The sequence below is a fragment of the Canis lupus genome, chromosome X (assembly GCF_011100685.1).
Source record: "Canis lupus familiaris isolate Mischka breed German Shepherd chromosome X, alternate assembly UU_Cfam_GSD_1.0, whole genome shotgun sequence".
Classification (NCBI taxonomy): Eukaryota; Metazoa; Chordata; class Mammalia; order Carnivora; family Canidae; genus Canis; species Canis lupus.
The window spans coordinates 5,024,992-5,039,465 of NC_049260.1; the positions used below are offsets into that span (position 1 = coordinate 5,024,992).

The 14,474-nt window shown below is 38.6% G+C and overlaps 2 long non-coding RNA genes across 4 annotated transcripts in view; one reads left to right on the forward strand and one right to left on the reverse strand.

The window, feature by feature from the left end:
• LOC111094756 overlaps window positions 1-14,474 on the forward strand; it is a 222,287-nt gene that overhangs the window by 133,350 nt on the left and 74,463 nt on the right. The window contains exon 5 of one of the 3 annotated variants that reach the window (XR_005386097.1): window positions 7,518-8,887. The exons of the other annotated variants lie outside the window; for them this stretch is intronic. This is a non-coding gene — a long non-coding RNA (uncharacterized LOC111094756). Of the gene's footprint in view, window positions 1-7,517; window positions 8,888-14,474 lie in introns of those variants that run through there. 3 annotated transcript variants of the gene reach the window in all.
• Window positions 11,113-12,215, reverse strand: LOC111094757. The gene is made up of 3 exons (XR_005386098.1): window positions 11,900-12,215; window positions 11,655-11,708; window positions 11,113-11,439 (listed from the first exon to the last, which is right to left on the reverse strand). It is a non-coding gene; the product is annotated as an uncharacterized LOC111094757 (long non-coding RNA).

A 14,474-nucleotide genomic window follows, 5' to 3' on the forward strand; every position in this document is an offset into this window, starting at 1 on the left:
GCTGAGCGGAGGATTCAGTCCATGATTTGCTTACTTAGGCCTCTATTATGTTGGTATAAATTCACCTTCCTGGACTTTTCATGATTTCTCTTTGATTATTAAGCCATCACTAAGTTGATAGAGCAATTTCTGCCAATTGACAAATTTTATGGTCAAAGTAGGTGGCAGGAACATGAGTAATTAAAAAGTGGAGACATTTTCATGCTGTTGAGTCATGATTGATGAGAAGATTAGCTAGTTGACTCACTGAAACACTTTATATGCAGCCATGTGGAATTCCATAGACATAGGCATGTGTAGGTATGCAGATAAATATTTATATAAGAGTTGGCTTTACATTTCTTTTCTGTTGCTGGTTTTTGTGAGCTGCCCTGAGGTTGATTGATGCTTTCCCTGTGTACCATATATAGAGAGAAACAGCATAAACCTGATCCACTAGCAAAATAAAACAGTGCATTGCCCATATTGTGGTTTCTTATTGTAGTCATGATTCTTCTAGATCTATCATAGTCTAAAAAAAGAAGTCTAGACTGAGCCCTGCTGCTCCTATATTCATTTCTTTGAGGGAAAAGATAGATAGATGATCTCCAGTAAATGACATAGATCCATGTGGGTGACTGTGGGTGGTTTGATAATTAAAAGTCATGAACACTGCACCGTTGGGGAATTCATTAGACAAAACAGTATGTGGATGAAACCTTGTCATTCCTAATTGCTGTAGCAGCTTTGATTTATCTGAGGAAATTTCCAACTTTTGGAAAAGGTGACAAGAATTAAGTCTCTGGAAGTTTAGTTGTCTAGACTATTCTCATCTTTCTGAAGCTTATTAAATCCTTCTAATTCTGGGGTGCATGGGTAGTGGGTAGCTTGGTCAGCTGAGAGTCCCACTTTTGATCCCAGCTCAGGTCTTGATCTCAGAATTGTGAGTTCAAGCCGCACATTGGGCTACATGCTGGGAGTGGAGCTGACTTAAAATAAGCAAATGAAACAAATCCCTCTACTTCTCAGATGGAGTGAGAACAACACAGGCAAACATGAAAATATGGCAGCATGTTATCTGAAAAGAGCTGCATTTACATCAGTCTTTTCATATCACCATACATTTTTAGTTTCTTTTGAGTATTGGAGAATTTTTTGGGAAGCAACTACAGCCTAGGTATATAATGAATCCAGCTGGAAGTCTCTATCTAGTTGCCACCATCTTGAATGATCAAGTGGGTGTTGCATTTGTATCCATGGCTTAGATATCAAACCAGCTACATTTAGAATTGAGAGAATACTCCAAACATAGGAAAGAAAAGAGGGGAGGGCAGTCACAGAAATCCAAGTCGGGGTCAGGTAGCTATAACTCAAGAAATATGCATACATTAGGATTTTAAACCAATGTCCTATCTATGTACCAAATGCTTATGTACTTCGTACCACTAAAATTCGGCTCACTCTTTTCAAAATTGCCATATTATGTAAAAATTACTTTTGTTCTTTATCAATGGCTGTTTTGCCACCTGAGATGACATGGTAAAGATAGGACATAGTAGGTTTATTTCCACATGCCTGGTAATGGGTCCCCTATGTGTAGGTGTCTAACTTGTTGGTGGAACAACATGTTGGAGTTGATGCCCTGGTCTCTGCATCTGTACTTTTGCCTTGGTTGGGCCAGTTAATCCTGTGTGTTAAGTTTAACCTCCTTTAGGTCCTAACCTTTAGGACCATTGTGGTACTTAGCATCAAGTCCTCATGCTTTTGTGCAAGTGATGTAATAAAACAGATTCTATTTTGTCACTCTCTCGTAGCATGCCACCTGCCTTTTCTGGTTCTAGTAACCCATGATCTATGACATCACTATCCTCCCCAGAACCCTAAACTCCCCAAACTTGGAAGTCTCTCAGACCTTCCCTTGAGGGTGAGCAACCCTAGTAAGCATCTTCCAGATATCTGTGTTGATGGTAAGGACTTAGAGGTTGTTGGAAAGGAAGGAGCAGTGGACCCCTCTGAAAAGTGCACTTGCACAGCTGCCTTTACCTTTGGGTTGGATTTATTTTCTTGGGAGTGATCTTAGAGGCAACCTTTCATAATGATGCCAGTGCTGGTAGGGGGAGGGATTGCAGGCCTGTTGCTTTGAGGCACTGCTGTCCCCTTCCAGAGCTGTGCGATGCCTCTTGTCTGCCCCCTTTCCCTGCATCTTGTCCTCCTCCAGTTTGCATTGGTATGTTCATGTCTGAGATTCTAGGTGCCTCTCTTCAAGTGATATTACTTGGTGCAGCAACATGAGTTCCTATGATACATCAAGTACTTAGCACACCTTATCCCCTTAACCTCTGCAAGATTATAAAATTTAAAGTATTATTCCCATTTTACATAAGAAAAAAGTCAGAGTCAGAAGTTTAAAATTGTGGCATGGGTTACATAGCCACTAAGTGGCAGAGTCTGAATGTACCCTCATGATTGATCCATTCCAAAGCCTAACGTTTTAACTTCTGTGCCAATCCATTGTCCTTCTGCATAACTTCTGTTGACTTTCCTTGTGCATCTGGCTGACTCTTATCCATGAATCCATCTTTGCATTGAATTGGGCTTAAGTATCTATGGATTTCAGCAACTCACCTTCTCCAAATGGGCAGGTTTAAATTTCTAGTCATCACCAATCTGGTGTCACTTATCCCACCACTGACAGTCACACCATGCCTGGCTGAGATCTGAGATATAATGCAGTAATCTCTATTTCAGTACCCAGTAGGGAATGGGGTTCTAAAGTACATTTTGATATACATTTTCACTGAAATAGGTCTTTTGCGACCCCTTCAAAATAAGAGCATATGGTTGTCATTTTCTAGTTCGGCCATATTCCTGTCATATACGGGGAAGCACCTAGTAGGCACTTTTCTTATTTGCTATAAAAAAAACTCCTCAAGTACAAACACATTGACAAATTTTCACCAGTTTCATAAGGGTTTCCGCCGTGATAATCATTCTCCTGCTCTTGATACCTCATGGCTATGCAAGTCATATTATCACTGAAGGTAAAATTTCAGCGGACAATAAAACACTTCTCTAGATACTAAGCAACATTGTATATTGTCTTGGGGATGTGTTTATTATAGTAGGAAATTTCCAACAGTCCATTTGTAAGTGGTCGGTTGAATTCAGAACACATTTTCTCATATAAATAATGTTATAAATCCTAGAAAAATTCCCAAGATAGCACATAAAAAAACTACTAAATCCATATGTAGCTGTATTAACGGTATGGGAAGAGTCCATTTCATCCAGTCCCATTAGCTAAACCATGTGTTCTAAATATGAACATTATTTTGTAAATGTGCTGCCGAAGCAAGCACTAAATGTGAACTTTATTTTGAGTAAGTGATGCCTATACTTTAACTAAAAAATGTAATACTTTAAAACTTTGGATATGATGCTCCTTTAGAATGTGTTAACTTGTTCTGTCCCATCTGAATCAGGGTGTTGTGAATGCATTGTACTCAGACCTTCCTATTTGGAAGATGCAAAGGGGCACTTGCTTGCCTCATTGAGAACGAGGTCACTTAATTTCATTTCTTGGTCTAGCACTTGGAATTCGTTCTCATGTTGAAGTAAAAATAGGCTAATCTGCCAGTGAAAAAGTGGCCAGGTATATTATTTTAATCACCATATTTCCTCCTTTTTTGAATGAGTAAACTATTTTTGATGAACAAGGGCTGTTGCAACTTAATGCTATCATCTGACCACATCTTCTGTTGTAATGTGGTTGAATCATACTAACAAGGTGATATATCAAAATACTAATTTGCATAAGTTTTGAGAATGATTTTGCTGTACTCTGACCTCAGGAGATACTAAAATGCAAACTAAGGGATTTTACTGTATTTGCTAAATTAATGCCTTCCCCACCCTAAAAAAGTCTGTGTTACTCTTAAGAATGTTTAAATTGCATTGCCACTAGTAATTTCAAGTTTGTATTCCTTTTTTTCTTTTCAAGCTTGTATTCCAACATGGTCAGGGCAAGTGAATATTCAAAGATTTAAATTTTATTTCATCTCATATCTTTGTATATCATGCAGTGCTTTGAGGTAGGTCTTTCCCACAGAAATTGTCTTGCAGTTACTATGAGTGCAGCTATGGGACTGATCAATAGCCAAGAAACCTTATTATTTCTGCAGCTGTTATTTATTTTTTTAACATCAGCATCTTTTTTTGCCTATATTTAACTAGTAACTAGATATGAGATTCAACAAGACAAGAAAAAATGCTCCAGAAGAGCTCTTGAGTAGGGATTTGCTGTGGTCAAACTCGGTAATATATTATATAAGGAACACTCTACCTTGTCAAGTGTCTAAATATCCCCAATGGAAAATAACACACACATACAGAGGTTGCCTGCCTCCACTGTTGTATGACTATAACCAACTCACCCTCACCCCTACTTTTTGAAGTCAGAGAATATATGATGCTAGGTCTGTAGATATGCACAATAAAAACTTTCAAGTAAAAAAACAGGTCAGTGTTCAGAGGTGTCTGAATGTGCAAATTAAATGTTTTCATTTTTCTTTTGAAACGCTAAGGTACATATGTGTAGAGTCTTGGTTTAAGGTTTTTTTTCAAATTAAATGTGTATTTAGATTTTTCATCATGAGAAATATTATCTCTTATGTGATTTCTGGATCAAGAAGTTTATTTAATCAAAATGAAGAGGGGTAAAAAACAGAAGCAACAGTGACCTTTCTGTGAAATGTTGGTCAACTCTGATCAGTGCCTCTTGAATGAATTCCCCACCTTAAAAAATGGAATTAAATATTCTTGATGTATCTTTCATTTTGAGGATGGTAGAGGTTGAAATTATAGCATTTGCAAATGCCTTTTGAAAATACAAGCTGAAAAATAAGTAAAATATGTATTGTATAGGCTCTCCTTGGAAGATGATGTTTGATATCAATCTTGAGGGATGAATACAGTCTGTGAATTCAGAGCAGGGTAGGTAGACATCTTCGGAAGGGGAAATAATCAGCAAAGCCAGCTTGACGTGTGCAAGACCTGGTGAAGGTTTCCCCTGCTGACAGAGGTTGGTAGGTATACCTTCATGTATTAGACATTCGACAGGAATTTCGGTCATTAAGAAGCTATTTAGCCCCAATCACTGGCAGTCTATACAGAGTTTAGGTATTTAATTCCTACACAAACCTTCTGAAGTTTCATCATTTACTCTTTACCAATTTGGACACCGAGGAAAGAGATAATAAATAGGTTCAGTGATACACAGTTAATAGGGATTTTAAATTTAATAGGGATTTGAAATTTTGTCTCTCTCCAAATCTCCAGTGATTCTGCAATACTACTCCACTTGCATGGCTTCCTCAGGGTCACACAGCTCTTTAAATATAAGTGTAGAGCTAGGACCTGGTCTGCCTCCCATTCTGGAACCTCTTATGTTATATCCCCTTGACTGTTGCCATGTAGAGATTTCTCCTTTGGCTAAGTACTTTCACAGATCTCATCTTATTTTACAAAATAAAACTCCTTCCAGGGAGTTGGATCAGATAAATATGCATAGAGAGACATGGAGAGAAAGAATCTAACCTCATCAGTGTTGCTAAGTGCCTAGCTGCTGGTAGAGTTTGGTATTTTAACCCAGATCTTCTGACCTCGAATCCCTTGTTCATTCTGTGGTATTGATTTATTTTGAAATGAATGATCTTACGTTGCTTTATTTAGAAACTTAATTTGTGTACACTCTCTCTGATAAAATCAGGAGAGTATAGATACAACGGGGAAATGTATGCAGATAGACCAAAGTCACCTTGATCACAGCAATTGAAATATTCTACGGTAGACTGTAGGATCCACCAACAAGATACAGAACAGGTTTATAAGTGAGAGAGGCATGATATGAACCTACTCAACTTAGAGAAGTCATAGCATTTCTCATTCTGTGACAGGCATAGTTCATAGTTATGTTCTACTGGAACATGGTTATTCCAATTTCCAGAAAGATTTGATCTTTCCCAAACTTCAAGCATATCCTTACTCTTTACATGTAAAAAAAAAATTTTTCTTTTAAGATTTATTTATTTTAGAGAGAAAGTGTGAGTGAGTGGTCGGAGGGAGAGGCAGAGGGAGAGAGAGTCTTAAGCATACTTCAGGTTGATTGCATAGCCTGACTCAGGGGCTCTATTTCACAACCCTGAGATCATGACCTGAGCGAAACCCAAGGGTTTGTCGATCAACTGACTTCACCATCCAGGCATCCCACACGTACAAAATTCAACACGTCATCTTATGATTTTGGTGGCGTGAGTAAAAACTCTGTGATTCAAGAACTATGCAGAAGGGGCTCCTGGGTGGCTCAGTCAGTGAAGCATCTGCCTTTGGCTCAGGTCATGATCCCAGGGTCCTACAATGGAGCCCTGAGTCAGGCTCCCTGCTCAGGGAGGCTGCCTCTCCCTCTCCCTTTGCCCCCATTTCCCTGGCTTGTGCTTGCTCTCTCTCACTCTCAAATAAAATCTTAAAACAACAAAACAAAACAAAATGCAGAAATCCTGCTTTTTTTCCATCTATTTCTTCTAGGGTTTTTTTTTTTTGCCTCACATTTTTTCTGACAGTCATTTGTGTCTCTGCATGAATCTCAAACTCATCTTTGGTACCTGTGCTACCTGAAAATTGTAGTCACATCTAAGATCTTAGGATACTGCAAAACAGGACCAAATTTTCTAGCTTCATCTACTTTTTTTTTCACTTTTTGGAGTTAGTTTGTGTTTTCCCCATCATTCTGTACCTTGTCAGCATCTACCAGAACTAAAATAAAATTTATTTGGATTGTTGATTCTTCATAAAAATAGATTATTTAAATCTAAACCTGAAGCTTTGAAGGAAGAATGTATGTTAATTAATTGGATAAATGGGTTTAAATTTCTTGATGATCCTAAAATGTAAATGTTTAATTCATCCCTCATCTTCCATGCTGCCTAAATCTCTGTAAACCCCTAAGAGAAGAGGCACACATTACATATTATCAGAGAGATTTAAAATAGTGTTCAGTGTCCAGCATCAGGATTTTCTTTGCATTTCCAAAGTCAGTCAACAGTCAGTATGACTGTTATACCCAAATTTATTTTGCCTTCAAGGTCAACAGTTAGGAACATTTTTATATACTGTTCTTTCTGAATTAGGGGGAATGTCATACGTTATTTCCTTTTGGATCTGTTTATTTTAAAGATTATATTATTATTGTTCATAGTTAAATGCTTTTAGATTGACTATAAGATTTAAATTGTGTTCATTAAAACACTGAAAAATATAACCCATAAATAAAATTTAATTTAATTCACAACTGTCATGCTGACTTAACCTTGGATTTTAAGCTAAGTCTTAATTTGACATGACATAGACTTTTATTTGCTATAGATCAATGTTGATTTTTACAAGTAAGTTAAGACAATAGGCAGTGTTCTAGCATGTGATGCTAAAGCTGTTTTTTGTACAAGGATTTTTTTTATGCATTGATGTTTATTCTAAACTTACAGAAAGTCCATGTTTATATCAGTGGGATGAAGATGATACGTGACTTCCAAGAGCAGCAAAATCTTTAAGAAAAAATAACTTACATTGAGGAAGATCATACTTTTGTTAAGGAGCAGAAAGAAATTTTTATCCTCTAAGATTGCTTGTTGCAGAAAAAATACTCTGGAAAGTTTAACTGTTCATTGACATCAAATTATCCTTGAGTCTCTCTTCAACTTTATGTCAAGGAAGATGTTGAAAGAAAATTAGATCATTTGTATGCTTTCACCTTACAAAGTTTCACATAATCCAAATGAGAAAAATAAACACATTTGCACCGTATCAAGTTAATTTTCATACACATGATACTATACATTAAAACATTTAAGAATTGTGTACAATTTCCTTTTAAAGTCTGATGCTTTAAACTTAGAAGTTGCAGTGTTTCTACATCTAAACCATTACAGGAGCATCAAATCTATTCTTTATTTTCTTAGATTTGTTTTTATCATATTGGGTCCTTCATATTTACCAGGAATTAGCAAATGGTAGCTCTTTGCTGAACTTGGCTGGCTGTTTTTATAAATAAAGTTTTATTGGAACATATCCATCCAAGGTCATTGTGTTTGCATATGTCTATACCTGTTTTTGCTGCAGTGGCAGAGTTGAATAGCCACCCCTATGGCCTACAAAGACAAACATATTTATATCTCACCCTTTCCTGAAGATATTTGCAGATCCCTGGTATGTATCAATTTACATCATTTTTATAGGACACACAGGAAATGTTATAAGAGAAGTACAGCTGATTTATTAAGTTCAGGATTGCACTAATGGGAGTACTGTAACTTTGTTTCAAGATCTGCTTAAGAAAGTACAAAAATCTATTCATGGTTGGCTGTGAGAAGCCTAAACTGAAAACATTGATACTATACACACACACACACATATATACACATATATACATATAGATAGATATACATATGTTTATTTAGCAGTGATTTGAATTATACAGTGCACTGCTCTAGTACATAGTGCTGACACCAGTTTTTTAAAAATTATTTTATTGCAATTAAAATTGTATTATACTTAACATATACAGCTGGGGTGCCCAGGTGCCTCAATTGTTGAGTGTCTGCCTTTGGCTCAGGGCCTGATCCCAGATTTCTGGGATCAAGTCCCACATCGGACTCCTTGCATGGAGCCTGCTTCTACTCCCTCTGCCTGTGTCTCTGCCTCTCTTTCGGGGTCTCTCATGAATAAATAAATAAAATCTCTAAAAAAAATAACATATAGAGCTGCCAACCAAAAAACTATCACATTAAAATTAGAACTTTAAAGATAGAATGGATTGAAGACACAACCTAATCCTTTTTTCAAGGAGGAAAACATACTGGAGAAATTATTATGATTACTGTTTTCTCACACTGTGATTAAATGACAACTGAATTTAAATCCTGTGTCGACTACTATTTCCATTTCTTTGCCTCTGGACCCACCTGAACATAATATAGGAAGAATATGAAAACAGTTCAATATTGGTCCATCTGTCATTGAATCCAGTTTGAGGGTCTATAGACATGTTTTTGATATTTGGCTGATTTTCTACCATATTGTTCCTTCTTATTTTTTGTCTTCATTTTGATGATAATCTAAATGAATGAAGTATGCCCAGAATCATCAAGATGGGTAACTTTATGCAAGGTTCATTGTGAGGTCTCAGTGCCTTTGTGTTTGAAATTACTTTGGCACCAAGGGGTACCCTTTGCTTATCTCAAGTAGAGAGAAGGAAAGAGACATGGGCTCGGTTCATAAATGATGTGTTTATTCCAAAGAATACTGAATAATTTCAACACAGGTTGCTGGATGAACTGTGTTCTTCCAAAAAGAGAGATACACACATGCGTGGTAAGAATGGGGGGCATTGCAGTTGAGCGCATCACCCTGTATGGCACGTTCAGCACACCTGCACCTGGAAGCCCGTTCCACAATGATGTTCTAAGCAAGCATTCAGTTTTAGCAACACAGCAGCTTCTATCACATTAAATTAACATTAATTTGGATTTTATTGGTTTGGCGGTTTTGTTTGCTTTTAACTTGTAAATTTGGTTTGCTTTTATTGTTGTATAATGCTAAAGATCAAGGGGATGTATAATCAGTTTACATTTGCATCTATTTACATAACACGAAGATGCTAATTTAAGTAAACCAGTGCTGGAGATCAAGGGGAAGTTGATTTTTTCATTGATATATTTTTCTTTACTAAGGGTATTTTTAAGAGCAGCTGTAGGTTCACAGTAGAACTGAGGGTAAAATATAGAGATTTTTTATGCACCCCCTGCTCCCATATATGCAGAGGCTGCCCCATTATCAGCATCCCCACCAGACTGGACATTTGTTAAAACTGATGAACCTACATTGACATGTCATTATCATCTGGAGTCCATAATTCACATTGCAGTTCGCTCTTAATGCCTTACATTCTATGGGTTTGAACAAACGTACACTGGCATGATTCTATCGTTGTAGTATCATACATAGTATTTGCACTGTCCTAAGAAACCTCTGTGCTCCACCTATTCATCCCTTCTGCCCCCTAGCCCTGGCAGCCCACTGGTGGATCTTTCTGTTTTCGTGGCTTTGCCTTTTCCAGAATGTCATGGAGTTGGAATCATACAGCACGTAGCCTTTTCAGACTGCCTTCTTTCTCATAGTAATATATGTTTATGGTTCCTCCATGGCTTTTCATCACTGTTCAGCTCTTTTTATTTTATTTTAATTAATTAATTAATTTAAAGATTTCATTTATTTATGAGAGACAGAGAAGCAGAGACACAGGCAGAGGGAGAAGCAGGATCCATGCAGGGAGCCAGATGCGGGACTCGATCCCAGGACCCACGGATCATGCCCTGAGCTGAAGGCAGACACTCAACCCCTGAGCCACTCAGGCGCCCCTGTTCAGCTCTTTTTAGTACTGAATAATATCCCATTGCCCCAATGTACCAAAGTTTATTTATCCGTTCATGCACTCAAGACTTCTTGGTTGTATGGGTTTTTTGGGGTGTGTGCGTGTATGTATTTACTTATTTTTTTTTAATTGTGGTAACATATATAACAAAATTTGCTGTTTTACCCATTTTTAAGTGTACGTTCAGTGGCATTAACTACATTCACATTGTATGCAACCATTGCCACCATCCATTATGCAAAACTTTCCCATCTTGCAACACTGAAAGGCTGTCCCCATTAAATACTAAATCCCCTCTCTCTCCTCCCACCAGCCCCTGACAGCCACCACTCTACTTTCTGTTCTGTGAATTTGACCACTCTGGGTACCTCCTACGAGAGCAGTCATACATTATTTGTCCTTTTGTGGCTGGCTCATGTCACTTTAGCATCACTTTCCTTGTGGAGGGTGCCTGTACCACATGCAAGCCTGAGAATGCCAGCAGTGACCTAGAAAGCCTCTGCCCTAGCTCTGCTCCCTTGCCTTTGCCAGACCCTCACAGAAAGTTGTGATCGTCTGAAACAGAGGATTGCATGTGTGAGGCACAGATGTATTTTATATGCCCAGTGATTTGTGGGGGGACAGTAGGCATGGCAGTCCTTCCCTGCTTTTTTATCTAATTTAGAATGAGAAGTGTGGCTCTGAAAAGTTAACCACCTGGCAAGATGGGCTGCAGCAAGTTGCTGACTGCCCTCGTTGTATCCGTCCTCAGCCAGGCTACACACTTGACTATCAGTGGCTGGAAGACTGTCAGAGATGGATGGGCTCCATGGTGCTGAGCTCAGTTGTTAGAGAATCCTACTGCCAAGGGATGTAGTGCTGGCAGAGAGCAGTGAATGCTTCCAGCGGACATCCTTTCCAGAAGGTTCTGGATGCTCGTGTCCCGTTTCACAAGTGTTAACAATGGCCGTCATGCCAGCAGTGATGATCTACAGGTTCTAGAAGAAGTGATACATGTGTAATCATTCCCCGCAGCCCAGGTGCACACTTTGCTCTTTAGACTACCAGAGTTCACTCCCACGGCATGCATTGAGGTCGTGGGTTGTTCATATGCATAAACATACCATTCACATTACTGACCCATCTCCCTTCGTCTTTCTTCACCTTGAAGCAATCAGAGAGAACAATTGAATGCCAAGGTAATTGTACATACCAACGAGGGCCAGGTTCCAAATTGTCGTGAGGGGCCTTAATTACTTCAGTAAACCTTAATGAAGACAGGAGAATAAAAAGTCATCTTTATTTGATGTTTTTTCTGCTATAAGGTGATTTCTTTCTAGATACTATGTGTTTCTCTGGATATTATGAAAACCACCATTTATTTCTTAATGATATACATAGGAAATTTTGGAATTATTCCTGACATTTTGTTCTCCTTGACCTCTCTTAGCGACTTACCAAGTCCCAAAGTCTTCCTGTGTGGGGTATCTTGTGATCACTCTTCATTTTCATCCGTCTTACCCTTATCTTTTCTTTTAACTTGGCAGTAGCTCTGCCTGCATCCTGCTCTATCCCCCACCTCCATCCCTAACCTACGAGTGACTTGACCTCCCTAGATGCCACTCTGCTCAACACTACTGTTGGTCCCATACTGCAACAGGTAATATTTAAATGCCTTTGCCTTCAAGGACCCATAAAATGGGGCCACCATAAGCATTCCTGGTATCTGCCCCAGGGAACCACCTCTTTGGTCTTCCTATTCCAGCCTTTTCATATCCAAAACTGTCCTCTCAGGCAAATTCATTGTCTCCTGATTCTTTAGTGTGACCTCAAGGTTCCATGTGAAGCAGCCCTTTGTTACTTGTTGTTCTCATGTCTTGAGAACCTCTCCCTCATACTCCACCCACCAATCCCACCAAAGTCTTTTGTATCAAAACACACTGGATCTTTCAACTGTTAATGCTCTTTGCAGGTAGCAATTCCAGGTAGTGGGGTCCTTACTCCTCCTCCCCTTCACATGGCCACGGACACTGTCTTTTCATTCTTTAGTTCACAAATGAAATGTTCTTACCTAAGAGAACTTGTGGGCCCTATTTAAATCACCTCTCTCTCTCTCTCTCTCTCTCTCATAGAGAGAGCCAGAGGGAAAGAGAGAGAGAGAATCTCAAGCAGGCTCCCCATCTGGCATGGAGCCTGACACTGGACTCAATCTCACAACTGTAAGATCATGACCTGAGTTGAAATCAAGAGTTGGACACTTGGGGCTCCTGGGTGGTTCACTTGGTTGAGCATCTGCTTTGGGCTTAGGTCATGATCCCAGGGTCCTAAGATCTAGTCCCATGTTGGTCTCCCTGCTCAAAGGGGAGTCTGCTTCTCCCTTTCCCTCTGCCTGCTGCTCCCTGCTTGTGCTCTTTCTCTGTCAAATAAATAAATGAAATCTTAAAAACAAACAAACTAAAAAGTATCAGATGCTTAACTGAGCCATCTAGGCATCCTTAAACAATTCCTTTTGTCTCTCCTTGTGGTATTGCCATTTATAACTCCTTGGCCTTTTTTTCCCTAGCATATAATTGTTTTATCAGCCATCCATTTATAATAATTGTTTTGTTATATATGTTACCCCACACAGGAAGACTTTGGGACTTGGTAAGTCGCTAAGAGAGGTCAAGGAGAACAAAATGTCAGGAATAATTCCAAAATTTCCTATGTATATCATTAGGAAATAAATGGTGGTTTTCATAATATTCAGAGAAACACATAGTATCTAGAAAGAAATCACCTTATTCTCTTTCTTTTTCCTCTAGAGGGCAGGTTCTCTGTATGTCCAGTTTCCATCACCATTGCCAACACATGATAGATGCTTGATGCATAGATGGGGAATGAATTAAGGAATAACTGGATGTTTTTGCATTCTCCATCTCCCATCTATAGAAAAAACAACTCTCTTCACTTTATAAAAGAACTCTCTTCATCTCTGCAGAAGTAGCAGAAGCCTGCTCCTTCTCCATGTTAGCTTTCGGAGTCCGTTCAGATTCACAGGATGCCGCCTCTATTGACTTTTGTGGCCTGCCTGTCATTGCATTCGGGACTGACAAGTACCACGTGTGGTACTTTTCTGTTTTTATAAATACATTTGGAGGGCCTGGCATGAGGGATATTTTCAAGCTGTTTGTTATTCTTCTCCTTCCGTGGCCCAAGAGCTTCAACACAATAAATATTTAATAAAGATACTAAAATTGATTAATTGACGAATAGTGTTAAGAGTCAGCATACAAAGAAGTCAAAACTTTTTTTCCTCAGCTAAAATTTTTTTGAGGCAATTGCAGCAAATGCGTGTGGAAAGCTCACAGCTTCATCTTCTTAACTGGCTGTCTCTTAAATGAGACAGCGTAGCAAGAATAGTGAATTTACTTTTTCTTAAAAGGGATCTGCAGAAGGCTTACCGCAGTGATCCTTTTAAAGTGATGGCAAGAATGGCTGGAGCCATCTGGGCTCTTTCCACTGATAGTAATGGGCAAAGAAGATAAGAGCCAGTGGAAACTAACAAAAACTAAATTTTTGTTAAGATCAAATTTTCCAGTTTGGGGACTGTTGGCTCCTTTAGCACCTTTCTTGACTATTGCTGTATTAAGGTAAAAGCTAAGTAGTTATAACAAGGAGAAAGCATATCACAGTGGATCAAAAAGACAGGTGTGCATTTCTCTTATAATGGGGCCAGAGTGTAAAAATAGATATGGCTCCAAAGGATCATCAAAAAAAAAAAAAAAAAAACCCAGGAGAGCAGGAGACTCACCCTCCTCACATGGTATTTAATGCAATTCTGTGTATCACAAATTTTAGCCAGCAAGAAAGAAAAGGGAGACAGTTCAATTAAAGCACCATAAAGACCTGGATGTTTCATGCCACAATTGTTTACTTCTCACTTCTGAAAAGTAGATACAGACCATACCTGTACCTAAAGACCAGAAATAAAGTGTATAGTGACTTTAATTGCAGAACAAAACAAAAAAACAGGGAAATACTTAGCAGTCAC